Consider the following 13,246-nt stretch of genomic DNA (forward strand, 5'->3'; position numbering starts at 1 on the left):
TTCAAGATATGGCAACAGAAAATGTTGTTCTACCTAACAACATTAGGAGTCGTGAATTTCCTCAAGGAGAACGAGCCAACCCCGCCAAGTGAGGACGAGGCACGTGTTGGGATGTTCGTCGAGTATGACGGTTGGCGCAAATGAGACTATCTTTGTAAAAACTTTATTTTAAGTGCTTTAGATGATAGTATGTACAACGCGTATTGCACTATTCCCACATCAAAACAAGTGTGGGAAATGCTAGATAAGAAGTATCGTAGTGATGATGCGGGTACTAAGAAATTTGTAATAGCCAAGTACTTGGACTACAAAATGGTCGACTCCCGACCCATCATGGACCAAGTGCAAGAGTTCCAGCTGATTATCCACGACCTCGCCGCCGAGGGAATGACCCTGCCTGAAGCTTTCACGGTGGGTACGGTCATTGAAAAACTTTCACTCGGCTGGAAGGACTTCAAGAGCTACCTTAAGCACAAGCGAAAGGAGATGAATCTTGAAGACTTGATCGTGAAGCTACGCATCGAGTCAGACGTGCGCAAACGTGATGATTTGGCTAAGGGCCATGGCCCACCTGTTGCAAAGGACAATCTGTTGGAGCGGGGCGGTCCCTCCAACAAACGCTCCCGTCCAACTGCAGAGGACAAGGCGAGGGGAAGCAGCATGCTAGGAAGGTTGAAGGCAACTCCTACAACTGTGGCAAAGCTAGCCACTTCTCCAAAGACTGCCGCAAGCCGAAGAAGAAGTCGGCTGCCCACGTTATTGAAAAAGAGTTCAAGGACTGGGATGAAAGTGACCTTGTTGCTGTGGTCACGGAAGAAGTCAACCTTGTTGATAACAAAGGTGGCTGGTATATCGACACTGGAGCTACTGCCCACGTCTGTGCCGATAAGAGCAAGTTCGTCTCCTACACCGCTGTTGAAGGGAGGAAAATCAATATGGGGAATCAAGCCTCGTCTCAAGTCCTCGGCATTGGGGACGTGATTCTCATGATGACGTCCGGCGTCACCATCACTTTGAAGGATGTGCTGCACGTCTCGGACATCCGCAAGAACCTAGTATCGGGATCAATACTAGTGAATACGGGGTTTAAACTTGTATTCGAATCTGATAGGTTTTCTTTGTACAAGTTTGGAAAGTCACTCGGAAAAAGTTATGTAACCGACATACTTTTCAAGCTTAGTATAGCTACACGCCATGTCCCTAAGTCGTTGGCTAATAATAAGAATGCATCTACTTCTTCTTACTTGATTGAGTGTTCTAATTTGTGGCACAATAGATTGGGACATGTAAATCCAAATGCCATTAAAAGATTAGTAAGTTTAGATTTACTAAAGGCAAATGAAGTAAAAACTCAAAACAAATGTGAAACTTGTCTTGAGGCAAAAATGACTAAGTTACCGTTTCATTCGGTTGAACGGAACACAAAATCCCTTGAATTAATTCACACGGATGTATGTGACTTAAAATTGGTGCAAACGAGAGGTGGTAAAAAAATACTTTATCACATTTATAGATGATTGCACAAGATATTGTTATGTCTATCTTTTAAGAAGTAAAGACGAAGCAATAGAAGCGTTCAAAAATTATAAAAACAAAGTCGAGAATCAACTTGGATGTAAAATCAAAATTATTTGAAGTGATAGGAGAGACGAATATGTAGCCCAATTTGAGGAATTATGCAACGCAAGTGGTATAATTCATCAAACGACTGCTTCATATTCACCACAATCTAATGGTGTTGCAGAACGCAAGAATCGACCTCTCAAAGAGATGATGAATGTGTTACTGATCAGTTCGGGGATGCCCCAGAACATGTGGGGGGAAGCTGTTTTGAAAACCAACTACATCCTAAACAAAATCCCACGCAAAGGTAAGGACGTTACTCCTTATGAGTTGTGGAAGAGAAGAAAGTCATCCTACAAATACCTCAAAGTGTGGGGGTGTTTGGCAAAGGTAATGGTTCCTCCGCCCAAAGAAGTTACATTCGGTCATAAAACGGTTGATTGCATCTTTATTGGGTATGCAATCAATAGTAGTGCATATCGATTTGTTGTCCACAAGTCTGAAATACCGACTGTGACCGTGGGAACAACAATCGAGTCAAGAAATACTGTATTTCTTGAAAATATATTTCCTCATAAAGAAAAAGAAAATATTGCACCCAATTCTGAGATGAGAATTGAGGATGAAGCCACTAGTTTTAAATCAGCGGATGAAGAGCGAGAATTGCCCAAGCGAACAAGGCCTGATCCAAATGATGCAGTACTAAGACGTTGTAGCAGGGTCAGAACACCAAAGACATTTGGTCCTGACTATATTGCATTTATGTTTGATGAAGAACCAACATCGATAAAAGTAGTCTTTGCTGGCCCAGACGGGTTGCATTGGAGAGAAGTTATTCAAAGCGAAATTGATTCAATTTTGCTAAACCACACGTGAGTGTTGGTTGATCTACCTGGATGTGCTAAACCTTTAAGATGCAAATGGGTCCTTAAAAGGAAGTTTAAGGCCGATGGAACAGTGGAAAGTATAAAGCTCGACTGGTAGTCAAAGGCTTTAAACAAAAGGAATGATACGATTTCTTCGATACCTACTCACTTATAACGAGGATTACATCAATTCGAGTGTTTCTCGCGATTGCTGTTGTACACAATCTTGAGATTCATGAAATGGATGCTAAGACTGCGTTTGTAAATGGTGACCTTGAAGATGAAATCTATATGGAACAACCTGAAGGTTTTGTAGTACCTGGACATGAGAAAAATGTATGCAAACTGGTTAAATCCTTCTATAGATTGAAACAAACGTCGTTGCAGTGGCACTTGAAATTTGATAACGTGATGTTATCAAATGGATTTAAAATCAACGAATGTGACAAATGTGTCTACATTAAGAACACTGATAATGGATACGTTATAGTGTGTTTCTACGTTGATGATATGTTAATCATGGGTAGTAACACCCAAGTGATTAACGACACGAAAGCCATGTTAAAGAGAAACTTCGACATGAAGGATATGGGTCTAGCCGATGTAATTCTTGGAATGAAAATTCTAAGTACTTCCGAAGGAATCACCTTAACACAATCTCATTAAGTTGAGAAAGTATTAAAGAGATTCAACGCCCATGATGACATCCCGGCTAAGATGCCTATAGAGATCAATGTTCACTTGAGCAAGAACAGGGGTGAGCCCGTTGCACAAAAAGATTATGCACGAGCCATTGGATGCATTATGTATCTTACTAATTGCACTCGACATGATATTTCTTGCACCGTGAACAAGTTGAGCCGTTATACGAGCAATCCAAGCAAAGAGGATTGGAAAGCTCTTGTAAGAGTTTTGAGGTATCTCAAGTATACTCAAAATCATGGGCTACACTTTTTGAGATACCCCCGGTACTTGAAGGGTACTGCGATGCAAACTGGATATCCGATAACAACGACTCACTTTCAACAAGTGGACATGTCTTTCTATTGGGGGTGGTGCTGTCTCATGGAAATCCATGAAACAGACATGTATAGCCCGATCCACCATGGAATCAGAATTCGTAGCTTTAGATAAAGCTGCGGAAGAAACCGAATGGCTTAAAAACTTCCTTGAAGATATTCCATGTTGGTCAAAGCCCGTGCCTCAAGTGTTAATTCACTGTGATAGCCAATCCGCTATTGGGAGGGCAAACCATGGCTTGTACAATGGTAAGTCTCGACACATTCATCGATAACATAATACCGTGAGATATTTGATCACAACAGGGGTGATTACAATTCACTACGTGAAGTCATTGGATAATCTAGCAGATCCGCTAACCAAAGGGTTAAATTGTGATCAAATGAATAAATTGCTAGAGGGAATGGGTTTGAAATCCACAAACTAAAAGAATTGTCATAGTGGTAACCCAACCTTGATGACTGGAGATCCCAAGAACTTGGTTCAATGGGAAAACTAAGCTATGAGAATTCGTGCGAACACTCATCTATATCTATTCCCTAGAGAGTAATAGAGTGTTGAAAAAACTTGCCTAGTGGTGAGGTTAAGTCTATGACTTTTATTGATCCCTAAAGGATCTTGTTGAGATGAAGTTCTCAAGGAGACCAAGTATGGCAAGATACTTAATGAGGAATCACCTATGTAAGTGTGAAGTGGGGCCGCGTCAAGCAATACACTTATGAATCCAAAGTAGTGTCCAAGGCCTGAAATGGACACAAAACGTGAGAACGGATGATGTTGATGTGTTTAAGTGTTAACATCATTGTCTCAGTGCACGCCGTGGAGGAATAGTGTAACATCCCTGACCTGAAATATGTATATCTTGTATATTTGCATATTAGAATCATCATATTATTACTAGTGGTTATACTATATCTTATTCGAAATAGTAGTAGAATTTTAGTTTTATAAACATGAATTAAAATATGTTTATGTTCCTTGATTAATTATAGGTGTGTTGTATATAAGCACATATTTATTTGCATGTGATTGTTGAACCATAGGTTGCAAATATGAAAATACTATTTAGGAAATAAAAGTTTGGAAAAAGAAATGATCACGTAACATGTAATCAATTGTGTACACTTATGTTCACTTATATTAATTTAAAAACTTATTTGTCCTTGGTGTTAGCACACGTGTGTGTGATGAGTGCATGCAAACAAGAGAAATAAAAATAGCTTAGTCATAGATTATAATATATTTATTTGGTTACCAATGCTCCTAAGTCGGCAAGTAGTTTGTTTTGAGTATATATGATGCAAATGAGAGTTAAAAAAAAGGAAAAAAGAGGGAGATCGAGAGAATAATGGAATCAAAGCTCCTGAAATCAAGGGGAAAAAAAGATATGTTCTTCTCGGGCAATTGTATATGGGATCAAGCGTTATAAATTATCACATGATTCAGTTAAGTTACATATTATATCTTTATCAGATGATTCAGTTAAGTTACATATTATATCTTAATCAGGTGTGTATAAATCATACTTTTAATTTTATATTTGCAATATAGTTGTTTGCTATATGTAAGATTGGAGTGAATATTTGGATTATATGGTGCGAATCTAATATAGTTATGTGTTACTAGTGATGGTGGAATATTATGGTATGTATATTGGATTGGTGCAATAGATATGTTTTATAGATTGTGTTGAAATATATTCATGTATTATGATATGGATATTCAATAGATATGTTTTACGTATGGTATTGGACTCATATGAATCATATGACTAAAGAGGATCTGTGAAGGTCTTGCTCTTGATCTGAAATCACAATTGGCATATTGGGACCTTCGGGTCAATCATATTGGGACCTTCGGGTCAATCACAGTGGGGCCTTCGGGTCAATTCATATTGGGACCTACGGGTCAAATCACAGTGGGACCTTCGGGTCAATTCATATTGGGACCTTCGGGTCAAATCATATTGGCATATTGGAAATCCCGGGCAGATAACATGCTTGATTTGTCACAAAATAATAAACTGAATAGAGTGGCATATGCATATTGATATATAATTGTTAATGATATTTATTGCTTCTGGTTATACGCGTTGGTCAAAGAAAGCGTACGATAAATATTAGCTTTTGGTAATTACAATATTTGGATGGACCTAGTCGGATATGTAATTACTTTATTTTAAGTCGTACTTGTTTATTAAAAATTCATATGTCAGAGGGGTTAGGGTGTGACAAATAGTTCAAAGCATCGCACTACTAGTCCGCATGTGTATCCGATAGTGTTGACTATGGATGGTTCAAAGCCAAAAAACTACATATCCTTATGCTTACATACCTCTTGAGGGTTGAGCTTGTGTCTGCATACATATGCATTTGGCAATTTCCACTCATGTAGGGGATTGTTGGAATCGTGCTTGGTCAAATGACTTTGACTAATAATAAATGTTACAAGACATTTAATTTTGTGAAATTAAATGGAATAGCGTCGATCTACTTTCCGAGTAGATGACCGTAGTATATTCATTTTCTCACATCCGATTCCCAGTGAGTCAGAAATAATATATTAAAGTTGGTCACAATAAAACTAGAAATAAGCTATGAGAAAAACTAAGGGATTAATTAACTGAGTGTTAATTATCCCACATCGGGGATGATAAACTTCTTTGATGAAGTATTTAATAAGATGAATTATTAAGTGTAATAATTATCGTTGAATAAGATGGGTGACAGAGCCCACACGCGCGCGTCGCCGCCACCTGCCCGCGAACAGCGCACCGCGCACCGTGCATCGTGTGCCTTGTGCCTTGGGCTGGTCGTTGAGCGTGGTTCAAGCCCCGCTTGTTCTTTTTAAACCACCTCAAACTCCACGCTATTCCCTACGGACCTTGACTCATGGTGGTCCTTGTCCACGTCATGTCCCCGACGCATAACGGGAGACAAAAGGTCCCCGATGGACCCCGACGGTCCATGGTGTATCATGTCGTGTAGTGTGTCCAGATGCATCGTGTTTCTTAACATTTAGTTCATCGCGCCGAATCAAAGTGAGGTATTTAATCTAGGGTTGGAACGGTACGGTATACCGTGCCGAAATTGCCATACCGCATACCGTACCGAAAAGTGCGGTATGACCAAAAACCTTACCTTTACCGTACCGCTTTTTTCGGTATACCGCATACCGGTATACCGAAAAGTCGGTATACCAAAATTTAGATATCGTTAACTTACCGACATTTTGGTATACCGTACCGTGATTTCGGTATACCGCATATATGCGGTATGCCGAAATCACGGTATATACTGCAAATATGCGGTATATACTGCAATTGCGGTATGATGCGGTATAACGCGGTATACCGCGGTATATACAAAATGCATACCTTTACCGTACCTAAAACTGTCGGTATGGTATGATACCGTACCGAAAAGTACGGTATACCAAAAATTCGGTATTTTTGGTATTTTTCGGTACGGTAAGTGTGGTATTTCGGTATATTTTCCCAGCCCTAATTTAATCTACGACGAGTGAGTGCATTACACTCCCCATATTCCCCGTTGCATCCCCCCACTTTGATTCAACAAGAGTTTTTAAGGAATATAAATAGAAGTGAATGAAAAAGTCTACGAAATATTTTTTTATTTTTATATATATTAACTTTATAATAAAATTGAGTAAAGTATATTAGTTTGATTAAAGAAAAAAATGTATGTATAATTATTAAATAGATAAATTTTAATTGAGAGAAATAAAGTGGTTGAATATATTAATTTATTATTAGATAGCGAAAATTATTTTATTGTTCTAAAAATAGAAACATGTAGGGGTAAAATTTAAGATTCATGTACTAAAAATAATAAAAGTAAAGAGTTAAAAAAAAGTGGAACACAGGAAGTGATGGAGTATTTTCAGTATCACATTTCTTTAGGGAGGAGAAACATCGATAAGCAAATTTTACATTATCAACACAAATCCTGCATAAGATCTAAAACCATGATTACAAATAAATGCATTCATCTAAGATTTGAAGAACACAGCTTTTACAAAACCAATCCATGGTTTTCCTAATACTTCACCACACTGGTTTCACTTTTTCACAAGAAATTGAATATTAGTCAGTAGCTGAAGCAGCCACTCAGATTCTGAGACATGCATCACACATAACACCCAAAATACTTGCACATTCTACATGTGATTTAGAGAGAGAAGGTGAAGATAAAGGACGCAATCTGTTTCATTAACACCAAACATAAAAAGGGCTTTTGTTTTTATTTGATATATCTCCATTTCCTCATCATCAACTCTCATCATATTATTCTTCAGTTACATTTTATTTTTTTTAATATATTCATTGAAAATGAGTCATTAAGCCAAAGCTTTGCATTTGGTGTTTGGAGTTATTGGTACTCAGATTTAATTTATTTGAATTAGTTTCTCTTTAATTATTTGCTATTGCTGATGAATTTCTGTGTTTAATTTTAGGAAATGGAACTGGTTTGTTTTTGTTCCTCTCTCCATCGTGAGTGAAAACACCACAACTTATTGAAATTTTTGTTATTTATCATTGTTATTTTATGCTAATTTTGGGAAAACATTAAATAGGTTTACTTTCAAGAGGATCATCACGAACAGATCAACTGAGCAATTTTCTGGGATACCATATGTTATGGCATTGCTCAATTGTTTGCTTGCTGCTTGGTAATTTTCTTTTATTTCTCTAAATATTGCTCCATTTATTTTTTTACAATTCTTCATTAGTATATATTCATATAGTACTATTATGTTAAGATATAGGCATTTTTGTTGGACAAATTGCTGCAAAAAGTTTGGTCATTTTCTGGTCAATCTAGTAGTTTCATTCAAAAAATAGTTGAAACTTTGCCATTTTTTCAATCATTTCAATTACATTTGATACATAATTTTCCCCAAAAATCAAGCCGTTCTTATATTTCCATTCCATAATAAATACAGGTATGGGTTGCCTTTCGTATCACCAAACAACTACATGGTTACAGCAATAAATGGAACAGGAGTAGTGATTGAGTCAGTATATGTCCTAATATTTCTTGTGTTTGCGGCTAAGAAGGAGAAGGGAAGAACCATGGCTCTTCTCTTTGGCATTCTTGCTAATGTTTTCCACTGTCGCTTTGGTTTCAATTTTAGCCATCAAACAGGATAACAAAGGGCAGATGTTTTGTCTTTGTGGTCTTGTTGCCTCTGTTTTCTCCATCATAATGTATGCCTCTCCTCTCTCAATCATGGTAACACCTGTTGGAATAAGGAAATCAATTAATTGGAGAACAAGAAAGCAAGTGATGAAGATAGGGCAAGAATAAAGAAGGAAATCAATGAAGATTATGGAAAATCAAATAAAAAGGATATTAGTATAATTAGAATATATTTTCCATGTTTAGCTAGAATTAGAGTCTATATATAGTTGTGTAACCATGGAGAGAATAGAATTCAAGTCATTCACAATGTAGTCTTTAAAGTTCTTCCCGTCTTTTACTTTCTGCAATAGTCTTTTATTTTCGGCATTATATTTTCTAACATTGTATCAGAGCAGCTAACGATCCTTCGTTAGTTTGTTCAAAAAAAAAACAAAAAAAAACCTCATCATCATCCCTTTCCCAAAACTAGCCAAAACAACCACCAAATTACGCCGCCGCAGCGCCGCCATATGAGCAACCAGAACACACGGCGGAAGAAGCAGAAACAGACGCCGGAGTCGTAGTTCCGGTGTACACTGGATCAGTGTTCCAAATCGAAGGACCTCTCCGCCGCCATCACTCTCTACGAATCCTCCTCAAATCCAACCATCACTCTCAACAATCTCAATTCCTTGCTATACATCTGCTCCGAAGCCCTTTCCAATTCAAATACCCGACAATCCGCAATTGACTTCGGATTCAAGCTGTTCTGCAACCACAGCAATGAAAACCTCAAGCCAAACGAGGCGACGCTCACAGCCGTGGCTCGGTTGGCGGCGGCGAACGGAGACGGAGACTACGCGTTCGACCTCGCGCAAAGCGTGATGAAACAATGTGCAGCGCCGAAGCTTAGGACTTTCACGCCGGCGTTGAATTGCTTTTGCGGCGCCGGAGCGGCGGATAGGGCTTATGAAGTGGAGGAGCATGTGGTATTGGCGGGGCCTCAGATGGAACGTGCCCTGCCTGCCATGAACAGTTAGTTTGCATTGATACCAATAGAGCAGAGACTGACAAGTTTGCTCAATCAATTGCTTCTTTAGCCATTGAAAGAGAACATCAGCCAAATTTTAAGGAGTTCAAGGAGTGGCTGGAGCAACATTCTGAATATGAAACTCTGGTAGACGGAGCAAATATTAGGCTATACCAGCAAAACTTTGCACATTGTGGCTTTAGTATTACGCAGCTTGATGCCGTTGTGAAAGAAGTTCATAGAAAGACACAACAACAGCCACTTGTTGTGTTGCATAGAAAACGTGTGCTCTCACTACTCGAGAATGCCGATGAACAGGCAGGTAATTGGAGTTGGAAAGAAGGTGAAATCAAAGAGGCCAGATCGGCCCTGTTGGAGAAGGGAAAGGTGGCTACATGCCCGACACCTCTCCTCGATCAAGTTAAGAAAAGAAAGAAGAAGTTCACGGTTTGTCCGGCCGAGGGGGAGAGGAAGAATGCGACCGAACAACTTCTCTCCAAATCTATAATGGTCGTGAAGGCCAAAGATGACCTATAATGAGAGGGCGAGTAAGCTGCAAAGGCGCAACCCACATGTCGGTGGAGCCAGGAAAGATTGGTAGCAAGACAACCCGGGAAGACAAAGCAGCCGGAGAATTATCCGGCCGAGGGAGAGAGGTTAGCCCCAACCGGATAATTATTCGAGATGATTGGAGTATCGCCTATGCCAGAGAAGAGAAGATAGCTTCAGGCAAAAATGGTCCGGAGAAGAAGAAACAACCGAGAAAGGAGAATCTACTGCCTAAGAGGTGGTAGCCGTGAGAGGCTGCGAACTCATGTTATAATGGATGAAGCGTTTGGCCGAGGGGGAGATATCAGCCACTGCCAAATGATTCAATCTCCGAATCAAGGAGATAATTGCCGAGGACGATGGCGGCGCCAACGTCTGCGCAACGAGGGGGAGAGAGCTAATGTCGCCGCCACACAGCCGCTGTGAAGAGTTGATGGGAATGGGATGGCGTCGAGTGGACGTTGAGAACCTGTTGCCAAAAGACGATGTTAAAGGAACAGCCGCGGGAAAAAGCTAAAGCCAATAAGAGAAGATGAGGCCTTCTTAAACTAAATGGGAGAAGATAGTGTCGCCACACAGAGATGGGGGACGCACAATGGCCGCGAAACGTCGGCTGTTGAAGAAATAGAAACTGGATTGAAGGAGTGACGGGAGAATTCTCACCGTCGAGAAATGAGCAGACTTCGGATGGACGACCAAAAGTATTGTCAGAGAATAATGACATACGGAGCAGAGGCTCCACAGAGTTTGGCGATTACTCGTCGGAGGTGGCATGGATTGAGAGTATGTCACCGAGAAAAGACCCATGAAGAAACATAAAGGAGGCTGATGGTTTCACGTCTTCATTGTTAGGGTCTCCAAAAAGGAGAAATAAATTTGGGCCTAATGGTTATTAGGCTCAAGAAATAAAAGAAATGAATGGGCTCATAGTTTGAGTTTGGAATGGACCGAGAATGGTCTGAATTGGCTCCTAGATATGAGCAAAAGCTGTCTAGATAAGCTCCTCGACAAGAGTCAAAACTGTCAAATTAGCTCCTCGACAAGAGTCAAAACTGTCAGAATGAGCTCCTCGACAAGAGTCAAAACTGTCTAAAATGGCTCCTAGATATGAGTTAAAACTATCTAAGATGGCTCCTGGATACGAGCTAAAACTATCTAAGATAGCTCCTAAATATGAGTAAAAACTGTTTAGACAAGCTCCCGGACACGAGTTAAAACGGTCTAAATTTGCTCCTTGACACGAGTTAAAACTGTCTAGATTGGCTCCTTGACACGTGTTAAAACTGTTTAGATTAGCTCCTTGACACGAGTTAAAATCGTCAAAACTGTTTAGATTAGCTCCTTGACACGAGTTAAAACCGTCAACAAAAAATTGAAGAACTCCATGAAATGAGTCTAAATTTTCAATGATAAATGAAGAGCTCCTTGAAACGAGTCTAAACTTTCAACAACTCTTTGATACGAGTATAAATTATCAATGATGAATTGAAGAAGCTCTATGATACGAGCATAAACTGTCAATGGGAATTGAAGAACTCTTAAATACGAGTATAAACTATTTATCAAACTAAAGATCGTGCAAGTTAAGTGTCGAAAAACTCGATACTTAACTTGAGGGGGAGTGTTGGAATAAGGAAATCAATTAATTGGAGAACAAGAAAGCAAGTGATGAAGATAGGGCAAGAATAAAGAAGGAAATCAATGAAGATTATGGAAAATCAAATAAAAAGGATATTAGTATAATTAGAATATATTTTCCATGTTTAGCTAGAATTAGAATCTATATATAGTTGTGTAACCATGGAGAGAATAGAATTCAAGTCATTCACAATGTAGTCTTTAAAGTTCTTCCCGTCTTTTACTTTCTGCAATAGTCTTTTATTTTCCGCATTATATTTTCTAACAACACCCATCTTCCTTTTATTTAACACCCCGCCCCCTCCTAATATATAGATTATTTGCCAGTTAAATCGTGAAGTTTTGTCGAATTTTAATATGTTTGCATTTTTCAAAATTTGAATGACAAATCACGGAATTTTTTTTAAAAAATTGTCCCATGTTGATTTTTTCAGGTAAATACGATGATGAGTCGGCGCTAGAGGTGGACTCTTAAAAATTATTACTAATCAAAACTTTATTTGAATTTTTTAAATAATTTAGATCATTAATAGTGAGTCTTAAAAATTATTACTAATCAAAACTTTATTTGAATTTTTTAAATAATTTAGATCATTAATAGTGAGTCTTAAAAATTATTACTAATCAAAACTTTATTTGAATTTTTAAATGATTTAGATCATTAATAGTGTGAGTTTTTAATAACAATTTACATTAGGATAAATTTGAAGACTCATTAAATGATAGTAATAATTAAAAAGATAAACATGAAGCCTAGTAGGGGCTTAAGCCCAATAAACACGATAATTAACCCTTTTATATGTGATTGAATTAATGATATTGCTTTGGATAAGCAGAGATTGGTGATCAGAACCAGGAGCGTTGAGTATATGCCATTTCTATTATCACTATTTGTCTGGTACCTCCTGGTTTATATATGGCCTCATTGGCAATGACAAATTTCTTTATGTGAGTATATTTTCTTTTATTCTTTTCTAATAGTAATAATAATAATATTTACATGTGAAAAGGATCATTCATTAATAACTATTCATTTATGCTGCAGATTCCGAATGGATTTGGGTGTTTTCTGGGAGCAATGCAATTGATTTTATATTGCATCTACCGCAAGAACAATGAAGATGTCAAGAAAGCTACAATTGATGGGAGTTTAGAAATGGGGCTTGCTAATCCTCAGCAACCCAAAAATATTCAATCTTAACTATTTTATTACAAGAAAAAAGCCCAAACTCATTGGTTGAAATGAATGTAATAGTTTCATACCAACTTGAGTTAAAAAAGTGTGCTGTCCTCACACAATCATTAAGTGTGCTGTCTTCACACAACCATGTGGATGGGCTTCTTATTTGTATCTTGGTTTAAAGTAAAATATATAATTCTAATGCTATGTGACATATTTATATATATGTATGGTGATGATCACATAGTCCTTGGAT

At 38.3% G+C, this 13,246-nt stretch overlaps 1 pseudogene; it reads left to right on the top strand.

Moving 5' to 3' along the window:
• Window positions 1-312: 312 nt before the first annotated feature.
• Window positions 313-13,011, top strand: LOC121772284 (annotated as a pseudogene).
• The last annotated feature ends 235 nt before the right edge of the window (window positions 13,012-13,246 follow it).

This window comes from Salvia splendens, chromosome 2 (genome assembly GCF_004379255.2).
Source record: "Salvia splendens isolate huo1 chromosome 2, SspV2, whole genome shotgun sequence".
NCBI classification, from domain to species: domain Eukaryota; kingdom Viridiplantae; phylum Streptophyta; class Magnoliopsida; order Lamiales; family Lamiaceae; genus Salvia; species Salvia splendens.